Source organism: Artibeus jamaicensis, unplaced genomic scaffold (assembly GCF_021234435.1).
Source record: "Artibeus jamaicensis isolate MK-2021 breed Jamaican fruit bat unplaced genomic scaffold, CSHL_Jam_final contig_335, whole genome shotgun sequence".
In the NCBI taxonomy this organism is placed as follows: domain Eukaryota; kingdom Metazoa; phylum Chordata; class Mammalia; order Chiroptera; family Phyllostomidae; genus Artibeus; species Artibeus jamaicensis.
The window spans coordinates 6,042,094-6,065,448 of NW_026521800.1; the positions used below are offsets into that span (position 1 = coordinate 6,042,094).

At 36.4% G+C, this 23,355-nt stretch overlaps 1 pseudogene; it reads right to left on the reverse strand.

The window, feature by feature from the left end:
* Positions 1-7,929: 7,929 nt before the first annotated feature.
* LOC119056487 (uncharacterized) lies at positions 7,930-8,108 on the reverse strand (annotated as a pseudogene).
* Between the last annotated feature and the right edge of the window lie 15,247 nt (positions 8,109-23,355).

Genomic DNA, 23,355 nt, shown 5'->3' on the forward strand with positions numbered 1-23,355 from the left:
AAATTATAGAACCAGGTAAAATCTTAATGGGATCCTCTGGCATCTACACCAAATAAATAAGAATCACTTTAAATAATAATGACATATTGTGCACACACACACACTTTCTTGTCTTTCAATCCCTTTAGTTCACAAAAAATGAATTTTACGTTGTAGGTGCTTAATTCGTGTTTCTATAACATTAAGTTAACATATATTTCTAAGTCTTCATTATATAAGCGATATAAGAAAAGGCCTTTTGTATAATAAAATTGTGCTTAACTTTGTCAAAAAATACATTTGAATAATACAATAAGATATTGGATCAAATGGGACTTTCTGACTTATAAAGATACTGTATTGTTATTATGTGCTTTAATAGTTAATATTTTTATTTTATTAGAAATGATTGAATTTTTATTAAATTCCACATAATAGTAGTGGCAACATTATCTGATAAGAATTATTACCCCCATTTTATTGAAACTGAATTCTCTGAGACCTTACTTGATTCTGAGACTCAATATGTCATAAGATTCAGAGTCTACTTGAATCATTTACTCTCTGACCATAAACACAAGTTTAATCGCTGTACCATGATGCTTTCCGCAAAAATAAATTAAAAAATAAAAATTAGGACTTCCGCCAAGATGGAGGCATAAGTAGACATGTCGTGCCTTCTCACACAACCAAGATTAGAGAAAACTAAATATTAGCAACAGAAAACACAGTCAGAACACGGAAAATTGAACTTTTCGGAAGTCCATTAACAACAAATTCTTCAGCCTGACCGGTAAGGGGCAAAACCAGCGGCTGGCGGAGCAGGGTTGCACAGGAGGACTCGGCCAGACACACTCAGGCCCGCGGAATCCAGGCGCAGGGTCGGACCTGGTGAGCGACCCAGCGAGCAACCAGGCGAGCGACCGAGGGGGAGACAGCCGGGCCCGGGGCTGCGTGTTGACTGAGGTCGCGCATTTGTGCGAGGGTGGACAGGCGAGAGAGTGGGCGGTTGGACCGGGCCGGCAGGTCCTCACGGCAAGCGGCAGTGGAGGGCGCCGCCATTTCCCTGCTCTGACCCCACCTCCACATACAGCGTCATAACCCAGCGACTCGGAGTGGCCCGGCCCAGGTGAACCACCTAAGGCACTGCTCCTCCGCACCCAGCGGTGAGAAGCGGCAGAGGGGGTCGCCATTTCCCCGCTCTGGCCACGCCCCCACATACAGCGTCACAACCCAGCGACCTGGGAATCCAAGGCGCCGCTTCTCACATTTAAAGGGCCCGAACAGACCAAGAATGGTGCAGGAGGATCTCAGAGCCCCAGAGCCAATAAATCTAAGCGATGAAGAAATAGCAAAACTCACAGACGCACAGTTTAAAACATTGGTGATCAGGATCCTCACAGAACTGGTTGATTATACCGACAAATTAGACAAATATATGAAGGCGAAACTAATTGAAATGAATGGAATTGCACAGGACACCAATAGCAATGAAAAGGAAACTGGGACTCAAATCAATGGAGTGGACCAGAAGAAAGCAAATAATGGCCAAACAGAAAAGAGTCAAGAAGCAAGAATTCAAAGAAATGAGGAGAGTCTTAAGAACCTCCAGGACATCTTTAAACGCTCCAACATCCGAATTATAGGGGTACCAGAAGGGGGAAAGGCACAGCCACCAGTGGAAAACTTATTTGAACAAATAATAAAGGAGAATTTCCCCAATCTGGCAAAGACAATAGACTTCCAGGAAATCCAGGAAGCTCAGAGAGTACCAAAGAAGTTGGACTCAAGAAGGAACACACCAAGGCACATCGTAATTACATTAGCTAAGATTAAAATGAAGGAGAGACTCCTAGAAGCAGCAAGAGATAAGGGGACAGTCACCTACAAAGGAGTCCCCATCAGACTGTCAGCGGATTTCTCAAAAGAGACCTTACAGGCAAGAAGGGGCTGGAAAGAGGTATTCCAAGTCATGAAATCTAAAGACCTACAACCAAGATTGCTCTATCCAGCAAAACTTTCATTTAAAATGGAAGGACAGATAAGGTGCTTCTCAGATAAGATCAAATTCAAGGAGTTCATCATCACCAAGCCCTTATTATATGAAATGTTAAAGGGACTTATCTAAGAAAAAGAAGTTAAAGAAACATGAACAGTGAAAGGACAACAAACTCACAGTTATTAACAACCACACCTAAAACTAAAGCAAACTAAAAGGACAGCAAGATCAGGAGTGGAAACATAGAAATGAAGATCTCAAGGAGGGTTAGCAACAGGGGAGTGGGAGGAGGAGAAGGGGGGAGAAGGTACAGAAAATAAGTAGCATAGACAGTAGATAGAAAATAGATGGGGGGGGCAAGAATAGCATGGGAAATATAGAATCTAAAGGACTTGAGACACATGGTCATAAACTAAAGGGGGGGTGATGGTGGGGATGGGGGGTAGGGTGGAGGGGAATGAAGGGGGGAATAGAACAACTGTAACAGCATAATCAATAAAAAAATAAATTATATTTGTTATATGAAAAAAAAATTACCTCAGCAAGGAACACCTGTGAGAAGCTAGTGAAGGTTTTCGACTGAGGAAGTGAAATTAGCAGAGTTCTACCTTAAACACAAATTCTGGAATGGACTGGAACCAGGTGGAGTGGCTAAAATTTTATTAAAGTAGCTTATGTTTTACACTTGTAATCTGGTTGTCATTGAAGTTCTTTAGTAAGGGACATTTTGATAATATGTGCACAACTGTTCAGCAAGGAAACACGTTTTTACATTTAAAAGAATGTATTTCTCTTTTATAGTTAAGATTTTCAGGAAAACAGTATCTTCTAAGGTAATTTCAGGGGGGCTTCCAAGATGTATATACATGGGCTTCAGATCAGAATCTATCTTTTTTTTCCTCTACAACGTGTCTACCTTTTCTTATTCTTAAAATTCCTGCTTCTGCATTTCTAACTCCCATCATTCAGCAATCAGTCATTTGAAATTATATTTTAATGACAAAAAATTGATACCTCAAATCATTTAAAATTTTATAGAATTCTATGATCATGCCGCCTGCTAAAGGAAGAAAAACAACATTTAGGAAAAAGGAAGAAAGAGAAGGCAAGGAATAGGAGCATGCCCCACAAGGCAAGCTGAAAACCTACTTTAATAATAGTTAAAATACATATTTTTAATTCTTACAAAAGATGACTATTACTGCTCCTGGAATTTATGTATAATATTTTGGGGGGAGAGGGAAGGTGCCGGCCAATCCCAGCTTGAGGTAACTGATCGGGGACTAAACCAATCAACATAGTCTTAGGTTGGAGCCCAGAGAAGAGTTAAGAGATTGAACACCCAATTTATGGTGTCCAATCAGGTGAAAGTACAAGGCGACTAAAACATAAATAAGAAAAATTATCATATATAAATTTTAGAAACCTAAAATCATTCATTTATTTATTTATTCATTTACAATTTCAGGATGTGTTCACTGTTTGACGAAGTACTGAGTGTTAGAGTGTTGGACCTTGAAGCAAATAAGCCAATTAAAGCTGGTCCTGAGGGGCATTTCAAAAAGTTTTGCCTAGCCCTGGCTGGTATAGCTCAGAGAACTGAGCATGGGCCTGTGAAGCAAAGGGTTGCTGGTTCGATTCCCAGTCAGGGCACATGCCTGGGTTGCGGGCCAGGTCCCCCAGGAGGGGACACATGAGAGGCAACCACACATTGATGTTTCTCTCCCACTTTCTCCTTCCCTTCCCCTCTCTCTAAAAAAAAAAACAAATAAAATATTTAAAAAAAAAAGTTTTGCCTAAAGGCAATTACAAAAGGTCTTGAATGGCTCTGGTCTTGTGATTTCTCCTGATTTAACTGCAGTGGGACAATTAAGAGAGGGAGCATCTACTCTACAAGAAAATAAATCCATATTCTGTGCTGCCACATGGCACAGTTCTGCAGGTCTAGCACTGTTTCATTTCTCCTTTTTTAAATTTCACCTAAGCTCCAGATGCTTAATTCTAAGCTTTATCTAGTCATTTTATAAAAAGGCAATATATTCCAAAATGTGCCATATATTTGTGATTTAAAAAACATTTGACAAACTATTTTTTTGTTTCCTCTTCTTAATTGGTATATTTCTCCAGGCCATTGAATAGGTTGTCTTTCAATGGCTATAATTGTGAATGGGCACTCAATAACCGATAGCCTGGTCTCATGTTTTCCCATCAACCCTTACATTTTCTTAAATCTTACATATTTGAGCAGGTGTATTAGAATAATCTAAACTGAAAGCATTAAAACAAAATTATCATGTAAGGTGTACTTCAATGCATTCTTTTGGTTTCAATTCTCTATGTGATGATCCCATTTGATGTAGGACCACAGAATCATAAGAAATGGAATGTCCACATTTGTGTATTTTTTCAAGAAGAAATAATTCAACTTGACCAATCATTATTTTGGGACATTGAGTGCATTAACACTTAAAACAATACTTCAGATTCTCCTGCATCATTAATCTTCATTTGTTAAACTGTCAAAAATTTCACTTGCTAGAGATTTCAGTTTATCACATATTCTATTATTCTGCTGTATATCAATATGAATTTCTTTCATCACTTACCTTTCTCTAGCTATTGAGATTAGTTCTATTGCTTCATAGTGTGGGCACTATAGCTAATCAGAATTATTCAAATTCTGGTCTGTTCTTCCCAGTTGTGACCTTAGACAAGTACTTAACATCTCTGAGTCTTTGTTTCTGCATTTGTAAAGTGGAGGTGGTAATACTTATCTATCTTAAAATGTGAACAATAGAGTTCTGGCCAAGATGGAGGCATTGGTAGAAATCCTTTGCTTCCTCACACAACCTAAAAGAGGGTAACAACCAATCTAAAGTCAATAAACAACCAAAAGTGCCAGAAAATTGAAATGCATGGAACTCCAACAACCAAAGAATTAAAGAAAAAATCAACCAGAACAACCAAACCAGTAAGGTGGCAGATCTCACAGGTGGCTCAGAAAAACAAAGGTGAGGTGGCAGACTGGGCCAGTGGGCCTGGCTGTGGCAAGGCTGAGAGCTGCATGGGAGCAGCTGACTTAAGTGGAAACTGAGACTCAGAGGCAGCTGCGAACTACAGTGGTTGCCACGGTAGAAGAAACTCCCAGTCTGACATGAGAATTCATTGAAAAGTGTGTAAGAAATAAGCAGGTGATACGCACCGGTCCCTTTCTGGCCTCTCCCCCAAAGCACAGCAAAGAGAGTTATCCTGCCCAAGTGAATACTTAAGGCCCCACCCCCTTACAATTTATCAGGTCTGCCAAGACAAAAAATATGGCCCAAATGAAAGAACAAAGCAAAACCTAAGAAAGAGATGTAATCGATGAGGAGGTAACCAACCCAATTGATGGAGAATTTAAAGCCCTGATAAAATGCTGAAAGAACTGATTGAGCTTTGTTGAAAAATGAAAGAGCAAATGAAAGATACCAAAAATTAAATGAAGCAAAATATTCAGGTAATGAACAGTGACAGGAAGAAAACCAGGACTCAAATTCTTGATTTCTTCCTCAAAAAGAAAGAAATATCCAACCAGAACAGAATAAAGAAACAAGAATTCAAAAAAGTGAAGTCTTACAAACCTCTGAGACAACCTGAAATGCTCCAATATCTGAATTATAGGGGTGCCAGACGGAGAAGTACAACAGCAGGGAATTAAAAAGTTATTTGAACAAATAATGAAGAAAAACTTCCCCAATCTGACAGAGGAAATAGGCTTCCAGGAAGTCCAGGAAGCCCAGAGTGTCCCAAAGAAGTTGAACCCAAACAGGAACACACCAAGGCACATCATCATTAAGTTACCCAAGATTAAAGATAAAGAGAGAACCCTAAAAGAAGCAAGAGTAAAGGAGAGAATTACCTGCAAAGGAGTGCCCGTAAGGCTGTCAGCTGATTTTTCAAAAGAAACTTTACAGGAAAGAAGGGCCTGGAAAGAAGTATTCAAAGTCATAAAAGTCAAGGACCTACATCCAATATTACTCTATCCAGCAAAGCTTTCATTTAGAGTGGAAGGGCAGATAAAGTGCTTCCCAGATAAGGTCAAGTTAAAGGAGTTCATCATCACCAAGCCCTTATTTTTTTTCCATTTTTTTTATTGAGTTATTTTTCAAGTACAGTTTTCTTTTGTCAATTTCTCCCATCCCAACCCCCCCTCCGCCCCGTCTCCCCACCTCCCTCCCATCCCCCCCCCCCCACACAGACCTCATCCCTGTGTCTTTCATACTTGTTCTTCAAAATCCCTCCTCGTTTTTCCCCTTAAATTCCCTTCCCTCTCCCCTCTGGTCTCTGCCCACTTGTTCTCTATTTTAGTGTCTTTGTTTTTATTCTATTTGCTTGTTTATTTTGTTATTTAGCTTCCTGTTAAAGGTGAGATCATATGGTATTTGTCCTTCAATGCCTGGCCTATTTCACTCAGCATAATGCTTTCCAGTTCCATCCATGTTGTTGCAAAGGGTAGTAGCTCCTTCTTTCTCTCTGCTGCATAGAATTCCATTGTGTATATGTACCACAATTTTTTGATCCATTCATTTACTGACGGGCACCTAGGTTGCTTCCAACTCTTGGCTATTGTAAATTGTGCTGCTATGAACATTGTGGTGCATAGGTTCTTTGAAATTGATGTTTTAGGATTCTTAGGATATAATCCTAGCAGTGGAATTGCTGGGTCAAAAGGCAGGTCGATTTTTATTTTTCTGAGAAAATTCCATACTGTTCTCCATAATGGTTGTACCAGTCTGCAATCCCACCAACAGTGAACTAAGGACCCCTTTTCCCCACAACCTCTCCAACATTTGTTGTTTGTTGCTTTGTCTATGATAGCCATCCTGACTGGTGTAAAGTGGTATCTCATTGTGGTTTTAATTTGCATCTCTCTGATAGCTAACGATATTGAGCACCTCTTCATGTGTCTCTGGATATTCTGTATGTCCTCTTCACCAAGCCCTTATTATGTGAAATGTTAAAAGGACTTATCTAAGAAAAAGAAGATAAAAAATATGAACAATAAAATGACAAACTCACAACTATCAACAAATGAACCTAAAAGAAAAGAAAAACAATGAAAACAAAAACTAAGCAAACAACTAGAACAGAATAGCATCACAGAAATGGACATCACATGGAGGGTTTTCACTGGGGAGGGAGAAGGAAGGAATAGGGGGAAAGGTACAGTAAGGAGAGGTATAATTAGTAGGCATAAAATAGATGGGGAGAGATAAAAATGGTGTAGGAAGCAGAGGACTCAGAGAACTTATATGTACAACCCATGGACATGAACTAAGGCAGGGGATACTGGTGGGTTGCAGGGCAGGGCAGAGGAGGGATAAAGGGGAAAAACTGGGAAAACTGTAATAGCATAACCAATAAAAGATACTTAAAATGTGAACAATACATCAGTTAAGACATAAAATACTTAGGTCATACACACTAAATAATAAATATCCATGTCTAATATAAGTATACATAATAATTACTATCTGTAGCACCATAGAATGCCAGATTTTGTGTACATATACATTTACATATGTGTATATTTACATTTTATACACATAAAATACATATATACATATATAAAAAGAATATATACACATATAAGAAGACTATATATACATATATACCAGCCATTTTTAATGTTTTAGCATCTATTTTTCTTATTTTACCTAGTAAGATGAATACAAGGGAATGAATAAGTGAATGGATGAACGAACGAATGAATGAATGAATGAAACCTTTACTACAAACAACAATGCTCTCTGAACATTTTACCATGCTAGCCCACTTATCCATTTTGGGTTATTCCTGACTGAGGAGCAATTGTGTTCACAGTTTAGCACTATTTTTGGCTTGAGAGATGACAGACTGTTGTGAAAACACATCCTAATAGGACTTCTTATGGATCTACCATTTTTTTTTTTACCACTCAGACTGCATTCTCTCCCTCTTACTCTTTCAAAGAAGGAAGCAACACCAAAAGCTAGCTTCATGCTCAGGAGACAACACTGTGCCTCCTCATGGTTTTGGGTGCTCTACACATGCAGAGACACTTCTCTGGTAACAAACTATAGAAATGATCCCTCCCTGAAAGTATAGTCTTTGGATTTACCAATCTCAAACAAGGAAAAAGGAGAAACTGCCTGGCTTTAGAACATTTGTATTCCCCAGAGCAGCAGTTCTTTGCAGAACTCATTGTCGAGGTCCCAGCCATTCCTCCAGAGTAGTTGGGATATTTTATTTCTCAGTGCCAATCTTGATCTCATGCTTAAAATGACCCAGGTACTCTAGTAAAGGCTTATCTGAATTATTTCATTCAATATTTTGTTTTAATATAAACCTCACCAACCTACAAGGTGCGCACTCTTACTATTCCCATTGTATAGATTGAAAACAAACAAATTTTTAAAAAGCATAGAAAAAAACAATGTGCCTAAGGTCACACAATAGGAAATAGAGCTGAAATCCAGCTCCAGGTGGTCCCAGAGCCTGTGCCCTCACCTCTACAACCAAACATCATTCTAAGAACTCCCCCTCAGGGACAGTTAGATGATCCAGAACCTAGACTGTAAAAATGAAAATGGTGCAATGGCAACCTATGTTACCATTTTTAATTATTCAAAAACACTTTCAGATACTTTATAAAGCTTGTCTTTCACAACGTTTTGAAGAAAGGCAAGTATCATTCTTATTGTTTTACAGAAATTTGAGCTATAGAAAGGTCAAACAACTTGCTTAAAATCACACAAGTGGAACAAGAGATATCAGGTTTCCCAGTCAGGTATGTTATTTTGTAATTTGGTGATTTTTTTCTTATGTTATTATAAGGCAGAGAGCTCATGTGCCAGACTTATAGTTTTGAAAACAATAGCCTAAATGTCTTTAATTGTTTTAAAGTTATTGTGCTTTCCTATTTTCCTGGTTAACTCATATCTGCCTTCAATCTAGAATATGAAGACAGCATCCAGATATGAGCTATTCTGTCCCAGGAATCAAGCCTGGGATGCCTCTGTTATCATGGCCTCTTGTGGTGCACAGCAGATGAATAAAGAGGAAGATGGGACAGCAATAATATCCAAGAAAACAGACCACACCAGAACTACTGCTTTCAATTAACAAGGCCAATAATTATTAGGCTCTGATTACTCTGTTTCATAAATGTATCAACATAAAAGAACGTTAAATTAAAGGAACTGTAAAGGTACCTTATCTCAGCAAGCCAGCTGCTACTATGTTATTGTTGACATTTCCTCAACTTTTCTCTCAACACTTTTAATTTCTTTACATACAAAGTCTCCAGGTGTTAATTGGGCTTAGACTATCCAAATCCTTCTGCCAAGCACTGAAATCAGGAAACCTTCCTCTTGTTGCCCAAACTACATTCATGATAGACTACCAGATTTCTTCCTATTTGTATGCAATATTGACTTTATAGCTAGGCTTTTAAAATGTCTTCAACTACTTTTCTCTAATACTTCCACAATGGAAACAGAAAATAGAAATAGAAAAATTATATTCCTAATATCTTCTACCCCCATCACTCTCTCTAAAGGTGTTCCCATCTTAAATAATGTTCTTCCAAATAAGAGAAAGTATTTTAATAAATAATAAATAAGCCAACCCCACAGGCTTTTTATATGTCACAAGCAGTTCCTGGTTTAATATAACATAATATAGTTTGAATTCAAACCCTTTTTTTAATTTTATTTTTGAACATTCATTGTATACTAAACAATTTACTAGATGCTGAGATAATGGGTAGAAAGGGTGGTTCCCCTTATAGGACTGCTTCATTTTTGAGACTCCAGGCTATAAGCAAACAGGTAATTAATTGCTAGAATGAAGATGTAGAAAGTTTAATTTCAAACTGAAGGAAAGGACCACTTGAGTTTTACTGGGAAAGGTCAACAAGGCAAATGTCTCAAAAATAGGGAAATAGATCAATGGCAAGGAAGTCTAGTCCTAGAACTGTAAAAGATTTGATCATTGCTAGAATATGAAGGGCAAATGGCAGAAAAGTAGGTCAGGCTGGAAAGGTTGACAAGGATCAGAGAACAAAAGGTCTTGAATATATTTCAATGTAATTTTGAGTTTTACTTTTCATTCTTTCAGAACTATTGAATGTCTCTATGTGCTAGGTAGTACAGATGAATGAAAGAAACTACAGGTTCTAAAAGGGGGGCGATCAGATCATATTAGAGAGAATCTCTGGCAGCAGTGTGGGGCACTGATGGAACTTCAGAAAAAAGGGTAAAGAAGGTAGAGTCATAGTGACAATTGGTAGGGGCTGTAACTTCAGGGATGTGACAATGAAGGTGGAGAAGAGAAGCAAGATTAGAGAAATTCATGGGAGGCAAATGAAGAGGACTGGGTAATTTATTTGATTAAGGAGAAGATAGGAATGTAGGATGACTTCCAGGTTTCCAGTTTAGATAACCACATAGAAAATCGAATAATTTCAATGAAATTAATTCAAGAAGTGGAGGTTTGAGGTACGGAGGAGGAAAGAAATAGCATCATTCAATGGTCTGTCTTGAAGGCAGTTTAATATACAGCTCTGAAAAGCAGAAAATAGATTTGGGTTGGAGATATAAATTGAATCTTCAGTTAAAAGCTGAAGCTATTGAACACATGAATGAGATAGCCCACAGAGTGAAAAGAATCTAAATAAGAAAGAGCTCCAAGAAAAACAACATTTTAAAGATAAACTGAAAAGAACTTAAAGGTATAAGAGAGATCATAAAATCAAGCAATGTGGGGGTTTCAGGAAAGTAGAAATTTGTAATACTTTGAATGCAATGGGTTAAATAAAATACAAATTGAAAAGTGATTGATTTGGCAATTTTCAATCACAGAAACAGGAATAGTCTTGGTAGCAGCTATATTAGAAACTAAATAGGGGGTTGAGAAGAGACTAAGGAAAAATAAATGGAGAAACCATGAGGATATTATTCTTATTGACTGGGGATGAGGAGAATAAATATTCATGGCCAGTAAGAAAAAAGGATGTATGGTCAAGAAATTGTGTTAGTTTGTTATTAAACTGAGTGTGAGTTGAAATAATAATTTAGAGAAGATAAAATTAAAGGAAAAGGAGAGTTTGAAGATACAGCCAAGACAGACTTTTGCTTCAACTTAATACATAAAAAGTCACCAGAAAATGTCCTTCCTACCCTAAAAATAAAACAAACTTGAATAATCTACAAATCATAGGTTTCTAAAGCCTATTTGAGAGCTGAGCTCACAAATAAACATAATCAAATAAAATCCAGAAAATTATTATTTTTTGTAGGAAAAAGGACACTCATAGCTGCTTTTATCTTCAGCAGAGCAGTGGGAGGAGACAGAAGCTTACCATAGACATGGGTAAGAAATACACAACTGTTCTCTAATTTTCTAAGACCAGGAGTGAGCTGGCATCAACATTTAGAAGCACTTGTAGCTTCACACAAAAGAAAGGAAAAGAGAAGAGAAAGGAGGGGGAGGGGAGGGGAGGGGAGGGGAGGGGAGGGGAGGGGGAGGGGAGGGGAGGGAGGGGAGGGGAGGGGAGGGAGGGAGGAGGAAGTAAGGAAAGGAAAGGAAAGGAAAGGAAAGGAAAGGAAAGGAAAGGAAAGGAAAGGAAAGGAAAGGAAAGGAAAGGAAAGGAAAGGAAAGGAAAGGAAAGGAAAGGAAAGGAAAGGAAAGGAAAGGAAAGGAAAGGAAAGGAAAGGAAAGGAAAGGAAAGGAAAGGAAAGGAAAGGAAAGGAAAGGAAAGGAAAAGAAAAGGGTCTGATAAAAAATAAATATATATATTTAAAAAATAAAAAGAAAAGGGTCTGCATTCAACCACCAATTCTTTTCCATGGGCATTCACTGAGTACACAAAGGAAAGATGGGGAATGAGACAAGAAAGTTGAGAGACTGCCTGTGCCAAAAATATAAGGTACAAGATCTACTGAATATTGAGGACAGAGCAGGAGAATGAGAAAAACTACAAACTATTCTGGACCATAGATTGAGTTGTTAAGCAGAGGTAAAAATGCTAGGAGAGACCACTGGCTCCACACTGCAAATATGTAGACTCTATCAAAAGATGAGGGTGGAAAAACTGAGACAAACCCTCCAAATACGGGAATTTAAAACAACTATAAAAAGTTAAAAGGTCTTTTTAACAAAGGTAAATGACCATCACAAACAGGTGATTGATAACTACAAAAAGGTGTCAAAAAAACATTCCAACACTAGAAGAATAAGATATTAATAATTAAAAATTATCTTTCAATGGACTTAATAGACTGAATAGAGCTTAGAGCTGAGGGGGAAATCAGTAAAATTGAAGACAGGGTGATATAAATGCAAACTGAAATATAAAGAGAAAAACAGAACAAAAATAAATAAATAAAATTAATATCCAAGATCTGTGAAGTGCTCTAACATACACAGAGTCCCAGTAGGATAAAAGAGAAAGAATTGGACAGAATATTTGAAGACAAATGGTTAAGAATTTGCATAATTAATGAAAAACAAAAACTACAACCTAAGAAGTTCAGCAAATGTCACACAGTAAATGCACACACATGCACACACAAACTAAGGTGCATCTGAATCAAAATGATGAAAACCAAATATAGAGAAAAAATCACAAAATTTCCCAGAAAAACAGACATACAGTTGTTTTTTGTTATTTGTGGTAGTTATGTTCAATAAAGTCACTGCAAACACTCAGGTAACGAATACTGAATTAGTGCTCCTAGAGGATATACAGGGTGAGGTTCCTGCAAGCCTTGGTCACATTTCACTAACTGAAACATTGTTTGTTCTATATATATTCATTGCTAACATCCTTGTAAACCAAACCAATCTCAGCAGTGAAAACCTGCTCTTCCACATAACCTTTTCCTCTATAACATTTAGCAGGTGTTTTTATAAGTTCTTCTACAGCCTCCTGACTTGCAGAGTCTGCCCTGCCTGCATGTTTAACATTTTTTAACTTCTATCTTTTAAACATGAGAGCTTAGCACTAATTGAAAAGGGTTTAACAGCTTCCTTAACCTAGAAGACATGACCATAAATTTCCTTGTTTTTTAGTCTCACAATAATACTGCCTATTATGCTTTTTAAAACAATCATTATCATATGAATCCACAAATTTAGCTACTTTTCCATTAAGTATTATAGAAGTTAGTTCATCTCCTTCTGGAGAAGCCTCATATAGTGTAAATAAAATTTCTCTTCTTCTTTCTGGATTTACTGTATTGTTGATTCATTAATATTGAACTTACAGCCAATGGCACTATGTAACTCATGCCTGAGTGATGCTTACCTAATATATATTATTTCCTCCATCAGACACATCACAGCCTTCTTGTGCTCAGAAACACTAGATAGAATTAATTAAACTTGGGGGTCATTTGAAATAGTGAATTATCAATAAAAAGCTAAAAAACATCAAAGATCAAAACACTAAATATATCACAAAAAGAACCCTTGTTTACCATGTGAGAGCTGAAACAAGAAGATAAGGAGTTGCCCAGTCTCACCAGTGCTGGAAATCTGCACATCAGGGGACTCCATTCTTTTGCCGCTCTGCCCATATCCATGAATTACAACACAAGTGCCACAGTTATTCATGTAGGAGATACAGATAAAATTTAGCAAGTATATGAATTTGCAATAGAGAATCTATGAATAATGACAATCAACTGGATTTCATTTAAGGAAACAACAGTAAGAATTACAGCCAACTTTACAAATGAGACAATGGAGGCCATAAGACTATAAAATAGCATATTTAAAATGCAAAAAAAACCCTATAAGGCTAGAATTTTATATTCAACAAAAATATCCTTTAAAATAAAGACAAAATAAACATATGTTTAACCAAATAAAAGGTGAAAGAATACATCTATAGCATCTCTATACTATAAGAAATACTAAATGAATTTCTTTAAATAGAAATGAAATCAGATTAAAAGGCACTTTTCTTGTTTACAAGAGAAAACGAAGGACACTAGAAATAATATGATATAAAATATAAAGGATCTTTAAAATGAATTTCCATTTATATTTTTAAAGATATGTGTCTTAATTTCTATAGGAACCTAAATAAATATTTGACATAAAATTATAATAACAATATATTGGAGTTTGTAGCATTTATGGAAGTAAAATATGTAATGTCAGGAGAACAAGCATAGAAATTCACAATAGTAAATATATTATTTAAGGTTATTAAGGATTTGTGAAATAATAAAATATTTTGGAAGGTATATTGAAAAATTAAAGATGTATATTATAATTTCTAGAATACCATCTAAAACAATCTCAAGGAAGCATGATAAAAACATCAATAGCATACATAAAATGAATACAAAGAAAACCCCACCTGATCCACCACAAAACAACCCCCAAAAAGGCAAAAAAGGAGAAACAGAGAAATAAATCACAGACAAGACAAATAAAAATCAAAACACAAGATTATATATTTAAACCCATACTTATTAGTGATTTTATTAAGTGTAAATGGCCTAAATATCTATACAAAGACAGAGATTGACAGACTAAATAAAAAGCCAATACCAAACAATGTGTTGTTAACAAGAAATATACATTTAACATAAAACATTAAAAGTGAAAAAATGAAAAATATAAACTTAAAAACATTAAACATGAAAAATTAGATGTGGCTATTTTAACATCAGACAAAGTAGACCTCAAGATTCAGAATAAATAAATACCAGAAATAAAGAGGAGCATTTCATAATGATTAGAGGGAAGAAATAATAATCTTAAAGGTATTTGTATGTAATAATAAAGCTTCCAATCACAGCTGACAGAACAACAGTTTACAAAATTAAAAAGAGAAATAGATAAATCCACACTCAAACTTGGAGAGTTTAATACCTTTCAGTGATTCATAGAAAAAGATGAAAAATAGTAAAAATGTAGAAAACTTTAACAGTGCTATAAAACAACTTGACCTATGTGCCCTTTATAGAATACTACATTCAAACAGCATAATCTCTTGTCTGTTCTGGTGGACATGGAGCATTCAATAAGATGGATAATTTGCTGAGCCTTAAAACAATTTACAATAAATTTCAAAGGATTAACATGTATTTTCTCTGGTCACAATTGGATGAAAATAGAAATCATCAAGATAGCTATAAAAATTGCCCAAATATTTGGACATCAAATGTCATATTTCTAAAGAACCCATAGGTCAAAGAAAACACTTAAAAATATGTTGCAGTAAATGATAAAGCAAAAATGTCCAAATTTATGAAATGAAGTAAAAAGTTAATAGAAGAAAATTATATCTTTTAAAGTTTACACTGTGGGGGAAAGTATAAAATATAAAATTGCTAATGTATAGTTTCACTTTAAATCTAAAAAGAGTAAAAACCAAACTAACCCCAAAGTAAGCAAATACAGATATAATACAGTTTGAGCCATTTTTTGATGTTTGACTATCATCAGTTTTCAAGCCCCACCCATCTCTCCTTCCCTCCCCCCTCACTTGTGGACAAACCAATAAGAAACCCCAGGTATTCCTGACACTGGTGCCAGTGAGAAGTTGAATCGAAGGAAAGCACCTGCTGATGTGGATATTTCTCCATAATCCCATCACCCAACTATAATAAGAGCCAAGCAATCTCATGTCCCAGTTCTCCCGAGCCATTTTTGGACCCAGTTGAGAGCCTGTCCTGCCCTCCCCAGTAAACCTAATTATGTAAGTAAAAAACCTTTTCATACCTCCTTGGGGTATATATGTGACACTGTAAATCTCAATACATGAGATAAATGTGGGGTGGGAATGGGATCTATTGCACATCTGTAGGGTGATACAATGGGCAATAATAAATATAATGTAAGAAACTAATTGATTAGAGCATAAATAATATACAAAATCAAAAAAGTAATCCTTGAAAAGTTTATGAAGATAAGAAAAATAGAATGAATGCTTAGTTTACAATGTCATTTGAGAGAAATGGGAAATTTGAAGAGTAGGGAAAGAACTATAATCGAGAATAAGGAAGGATGAATTCATTTTAGGATCAGCGGCACTTCTTCCACTGAAAAAGTTCCTTTGTTTTTCCTTTTTCTCCACAAATGTTTTACATTATAGTATATACTTTGAGCCAAAATAATTTAAGCAAATTATTTAGTGCTTTATGTATGTAATCAAATTATTTAAATTCATGAATCATAACTATAAAAAGAGTCAAGCTCCTCTGAACAAAGTCCCCTGCAACCACCCCACCACTATTTATTCTTTTTTATTTTTTTAATATTGTTTATTGGTTATGCTATTATAGTTGTTCCAATTTCCCCCCTTTGTTCCACTTCACCCAACTTCCTCCCCACTCCCTCAGGCAATCTAGACACCATTGTCCATGTCCATGGGTCATGCATATATGTTGTTTGGTTAATCCCTTCACCTTCTTTCAATCAGTCCCCAACTTTCCACCACCCCTCTTGCAGCTGTTAATCTGTTCCATGTTTCTATGCCTCTGATTCTATTTTGCTCATCAGTTTAATTTGTTCATTAGATTCCACATATAAGTGACATCATATTGTATTTGTCTTTCACTGACTGGCTCATGCTGTTGCAAAAGGTAAGAGTTTCTTCTTTTTTACTACTGCATAGTATTCCATTGTATAAGTGTTTCACAGCACTTAATCCACTCATCTACTGAGGGGTGGATTAATCCACTTATCTACCGATGGGCATTTAGGCTGTTTCCAGATCTTGGCTATTGTGAATAATACTGATATGAACATAGGGATGCATATATTCTTCTGTATTGGTATTTTGTACTTCTTAGGATATATTCCCAGAAGTGTAATCATTGAGTCAAAAGGCAATTCCATTTTTAATTTTTTGAAGAAACACCACACTGTTTTCCACGGTGGCTGCATCATTCTGCAATTCCCACCTAACATCACACAAGGATTTGCTTTTCTCCACATCCTTGCTAGCATTCTTTATTCGTTGATTCATTGATGTAGCCATTCTGATCAGTGTGAGATGTTATTTCATTGTGGTTTTAATTTGCATCTCTCTGATGACTAATGGTGTTGAAAATTTTTTTCATGTGTCTTGGGCCATCTGTATGTCCTCCTTGGAGAAGTGTCTATTCGGGTCCTTTACCCATTTTTTAACTGGATTGTTTGTCACCCTGGATTGTTTGTTGAGTCATGTAGGGAAAATGGAGTCAGTCAGGTCCTCTCACCCAGATATCCAGGGAACTGGGACTAAGCAGTCTTTCTACAACTGTGCTTAAAGACTTGCATGCGCAGAATCAAGGTCTGTTAAATAACCAGTCTATGTTGGCACCCAGCTGGCTTTGTGTGCACTTAGTATATCAGGGAGTCAGGACTTCCCATAGTAGGAATCATGGCTTGTGGTGCATGTTTACAACTCACCCCAGAATAAAGGCATGTCAGACATCCCAAGGGCTCCGTGAATATTCTGCCATCTGCACGAATCCCATGTGAACCTGCCTGCATTGAATTGGCTGCAGGACAAGTCATACAAGTTCCATATATTTTGAAAATGACACTTCTATCAGATGTATCATCAGGAAACATGTTTTTCCATACAATCCCTTTATATTTTACAATGGATTCCCTTTATATTTTGATGATGGGTTCTTTAGTTGTACACATGATTTTAATTTGATGTAGTCCCATTTGTTTATTTTCCCTTTGTTTCCCTTGCCCTAGGAAACGTATCAGCAAAAACATTGCTATGCAAGATATCTGAAATTGTATTGCCTAAGTTTCCCTCTAGAATTTTTATAACATAATTTATATTTAAGTCTTTCATCCATATTGAGTTTCTTCTGTTGTATGGTGTAAGTTGATGGTCTGTTTTCTTTCTTTTTTTTTTTTTTTGGCATGTACCAGTTCAGTTTTCCCAATACCATTTATTGAAGAGACTGTCTTTCATCCATTATATGCTTTTGCCTCCCTTGTCAAATATTAATTGACCATAAAGGTGTGAAGGTGTGTGTTGATTTTTGGGCTCTCTACCCTGTTCCATATATATACACATGTAAGTATCAGGCTCTTTTGACTTCAGTGGCCTTTGGGGTCTTTTTTCATTCCACATAGATTTTTGGAATATTTGTTCTCGATCTGTGAAATATACCATTGGTATTTTACTAGGAATTGCACTGAATATATCGATTGCTTTAGGTAGTGTTGAAACTTGAATGATATTAATTTTGAATGATGTTAATTTTTCCAATCCGTGACACAGTATATACTTCTGTTTTTATGTTCCTCAATTTCTTTCTTCAGTGTCCTATATGGATAAGTTTCTCTTATAAGTTTGTCAGACTTTCTTAAGTGTGAGTACAGGTCTTTTATCTCCTTCATTACATTTATCTTTACGTACCATATTTTTTTGTTGCAACAGTAAATGAGGTTGTTTTTTTAGATTCTTTTTCTAATAGTTCATTACTGGTGTATAAAAATGCCATCAATTTCTGAGTATTTATTTTATATCCTGCTGCTTTGCCATATTTTTTCTTAGGTTTAGTAGTTTTTTTGTTGGAGTCTATAGAGTTTTCTATGTACAATATTATGCCGTCTGTGAATATGACATTTTTGTTTCCTACTTTCCAATTTGGATGCTTTTTATTTCTTCTTCTTGTCTGATTGCTGTGACTAGGACTTCCAATACTATGTTGAGTAAGATCAGTGAAAGCAGACATCATTGTCTTCTTTTTTATCTTAAGGAAATAAATGTTTTTAGTTTTTGCCCATTGAATATGATGTTCACTCTGGGTTTTTCATATATGATCTTTATTGTGTTGATATGTGATCTTTCTATTCCAACTTTACTGAGATTTTTTTATTATAAATGGGTGCTGGATTTTATCAAATGCTTTTTCTGCATCTACTGATATGATTAATTGATTTTTATATTTCATTTTGTTTATGTTATATATCACCTTTACTGATTTGTGAATATTGTACTAGCCTTATATCCTCAGGGTAAATCCCACTTGATCGTGGTGTATAATCTCTTTAACATATGGCTGGATCTGGTTTGCTAATATTTTGTTGAGGATTTTAGCATCTATGTTCACTAGGGATAGTAGCATATAATTTTTTTCTTTGTTGTATCATTATCTGGTTTGGGGATTCGGATAATACTGGCCTCATAAAAAGAGCTTGGAAGTCTTCTCTCCTCTTGAATTGTTTGGAATAGTTTGAGAAGGGTAGGTTTTAGTTCTTTGAAAGGTAAAATTCACTTGTGAAGCCATCTGGTCCAGGAATTTTGTTTGCTGGGAGTGTTTTGATTACTGCTTAACTTTCATTCATTTGTAAGGGTACATTCAGGTGTTCTGCTCCTTTCTGATTCAGTTTTAGAAGATTGTGTATTTCTAGACATTTATCCATTACACCCAGGTTGTCCACTTTCTTGGCATATAGCTGTTCATAGTATTTTCTTACAATCCTTTATATTTCTGTGATATCAGTTTTTACATTTCCTCTTTTGTTTCTTATTTATTTGGATCATCTGTCTTTTTTTCTTGATGAACCTGGTTTAAGGCTCATCTATTTTATCTTTTCAAGGAACAAGCTCCTGGGTTCAGTGATCTTTTTTTAGTCTCTATGTCATTTATTTCCACACTGATCCTGATTATTTCCTTCCTTCTACTTGTTCTAGACCTTGGTTGTTCTTTTTCTAGGTCATTTAGGTGTAGAGTTACATTGTTTATTTGAGATTTTTCTTGCTTTTTTAGGTAGGCTTTTTTTAGGCTGCTGTCATGCTGTGAATGTCCCTCTAAGAACTGCTTTTGCTGTGTCCCATACCTTTTGAATTGTTGTGTGTTCATTTTCATTTCTTTCCAGGTAATTTTTGAATTATTCTTTGATGTTATTGGTAACTCATTCATTATTTAGTAACCTGCTATTTAGCTTCCATGTATTTGAATGTTTTTGAGTTATTTTTTTGAAGTTCTTGCCATTGTGATCTGAGAAAATGCTTAATAGGATTTCAATCTTCTTGAATTTAAGACTTACTGTGTGTCCTTACATATGGTCTATCATTGAGAATAATCCATTTGCATTTGAGAAGAATGTGTATTCTACTGTTTTGGGGTGAAATGTTACGTAAATATGATTAAATCGGCCAGATCTAATGTGTTGTTTAAGGTCTCTGTTTCCTTGTTGATTTTTTTGTCTGGGAGATATATCCATTGGTGACAGTGCATTATTAAAATCCCCTAATGTGACTATATTGCTGTCAGAACTCTTTCTTAAAGTCCACCAAGATTTTGTTTATATATTTAGGGGCTTTTACTGGCTGTATATATGTTTATAGAGGTTATATCCTCTTGTTGGATCATTCCCTTTAAAGTTATGTAGTAACATTCTTTACCTCTTGTTATGGCCTTTTTTAAAATCTATTTTGTCAGGTTGAAGCATTGCTACCCCAGCTTTTCTTTATCTCCATTTGCATGTAACATTTTTTCCATATCTTCACTTTCAGGATGTGGAAATCTTTTGTTTGTGGTAGGTGTCTTGTGGATAGTATACATATGGGTCATGTTTTCATGTTTTCTTATCCATTCAGCTGATTGGAACATTCAATTCATTTACATTTTAAGTTAACATATATAGGTACTTATTCATTGCCATTTTTCTTTATACCTATGTTCCTTTCCCTATTTCTTCTAATTAAAGCAGTCCCTTTAATATTTCATGCAATGCCAGTTTAGTGGTAATGAACTCCTTTAGTCTTTTTTTTTTAGAATTTCTTTATTTCACCTTCAATTTTAAATGATAGCCTTGCTGGTTAGAGTAGTCTTGGTTGAATTTCATTGCAAGTCCTTGCTTTCATTACTGAATACTTCCTGCCAATTCCTTCTAGTTTGAAGAGTGTTGAGAAATCAGCACACAGCCATATGGGAGCCCCCTTGTAGATAATTGTTTCGCTCTTGCTGTCTTTAAGATTTTCTTGTCTTTAAACTTTGCTACTTTAATTATGATGTGTGTTGGTGTGGGTATCTTTGGGTTCATCTTGACTGAGACTCTGTGTTTCCTGAATTGTGTTACTTTTTCCTTTTCCAGGTTAGGGGAGTTTTCTGTCATTATTTCTTCCAACAGGTTTTCTATCACATGCTCATCTTCTTCTCCTTCTGGTACCCTTATGTTGTGGATATTGTTACATTTCCTTTGTCCCAAAGCTCTCTCAAACTATCCTGTCTTTTTAAGTCTTTTTCTTTGTGTTGCTTTGACTGGGGACTTTTTCTACTTTGTTTCCAAGTTGCTGATTCAGTCCTTTGCTTCATATAGCCTACTTTTAATCCCTTGTAGTGTATTATTCATTTCAAATATTGTATACTTTATTTCCAACTGGTTCTTATTCATAATTTCTATGTCCTTTTGCAAGCTGATGTATTTTCTACTAACTTCCTTGTAGTTCTCATAAGCTTCCTTATAGTTCTCACAAGATCCTTGAGCATGAGTACAACCATTGCTTTGAATTCTATGTCTGATAAATTTCTTGTGTCAATTTCATTTAGGTCTTTTTCTGGAGATCCCTCCTTTTCTTTTGTTTGAGGGTTATTTCTTTGTCTCCCCATTTTAGTTGTTTCTTTCTGTTTACCTCCATGTATTATATAGATCTTTTTTGACTCCCAGTCTTGTGGAGTGGCCCTATGTAGTAGGTGTCCTGTGGGACCCCGTGGTACAGTCTCCTTGGTCACCTGAGTTGGATGCTCTAGGAATGTCTCATGTGTGGGTGGGCTCTGCTGTTATAACTGGTTTTTGTTGTTGTTGTCCTATTCATTGGTGGGTCTCCCATTTGGCTGACTTGCTGACTCAGAAGCTGAACTCCAAACACATTTTCCAAGCTGTTGTACACATGCTGACAGAAAAAAAAAAACAGCAAAAATTCCCAAAACAACAGCAAAACAACAACAAAACAAAAAGAAAAAATAAAATAATAATAAAAGAGAAAAAGAATAGTATAAGAAAAAAAGGGTTATGAGGAGACAAAATGGAAGAAAAAGATTATGAGAGAGAAGAAAAAACAATAAGAATAAGGAATAGAAAGAGGAAATGGTAAAAAAAAAAAGAACAAAAAAGAGAATGAAAGATAAGTAAAGAGAAAGAAAAAATAGAGTAAGAAAAGAAAAAAGTAAGAAATATGAAGAAAAATAGAAAAAATAATGAAAAAAGAAAAAATAATAAAAAGGAACAAAGTGGAATTTATCTCAGCAAAGTTTTGTACCTGCCTGCTGAGATCTCCCTTTAGTACCCTCCTTCTCCTTCTTTGGTACTTCCCCTTCTCGTACCCTTATGAAGCTGGCGTAAACAATATCAGATGCTTTCCAAGTCTGGACATAAGCAGACTTTCAAAGCTATAAGCAATCCACAGTTTGTGACTGCCTCCACCAGTGAAGACCCAAGCTGCACTCCAAAGTCAGCTTTTATCAGCACAGAGCCCCAGTGGTGGATCAAAAAATGTCCCAAGTTATTGTTGGATCTGCTTTGCCTATCTCTGCTTGCCAGCCTGTTATTTTAGTCACTGAAATTACTATATCTGGAACGGTTTCTGGTAAAATTGGGAGACTAGGACCTTTGGATCTCCATGATGGGGGAAGTGCTATTCAGACTTCAGGGAAGATGGTGGATGTGTTCCTCCACCCCAGAACCACATGTCTGATTATATGGCAGGATTTTTTCCATGAACTTTGTATGGCAGGGCCCTTAGTAGGCAAAAGGGTGGAGCCTCTGGAGCCCAGAGTTTAGGTCTGCTAAACACCAGAAGGGTGTTTCTATCAGCTCTCCTGTGAGGGAGAAGCACGGTCAGGTTTGTGGAAAAGTGTAGGGAATGTCTATGCCCCAAAGCCAATCTCTGACAGCCTCTCAGAGTACCTATGTTGCTGTTTCCACAGGAGAGGTTAAGATGCAGGGTAGGTTAAAACAGATGCAGGGTGGGGCAAGTGGGATTCCAGAGTAGGGGTGGTAACCCAAAAGGGGGAGGAATTTTCTTTACCTAGGATAATTTCCCTGGGAGAGACTTGCTCTTCTCAAGAAAAATGGATGCTCTGACAGCAGAGGATGACACCACACAGGGATCCTGGCTGCAGCTCCCCCATCTCTCTCCCCAATGCCTCCCACTCCAGATTCTCCTTAGGAGGGTCCAGTCCACACCATCCACCCTTTGCCAGGGCCCAAGGTGAGTGGCTAAAAACAAAAAACTTGTGCTTTGGTTCCTTTAAAGACCTGGTTTTATCTCCAGCAGGCTCTGTCTCTTCTCCACAGATAGAAACCCTGCCACCTTTCATTCTTGTATGCTATTTGGGCAGCAGATCCCTTCTCTGGTGCCTCATGCTGGGGAG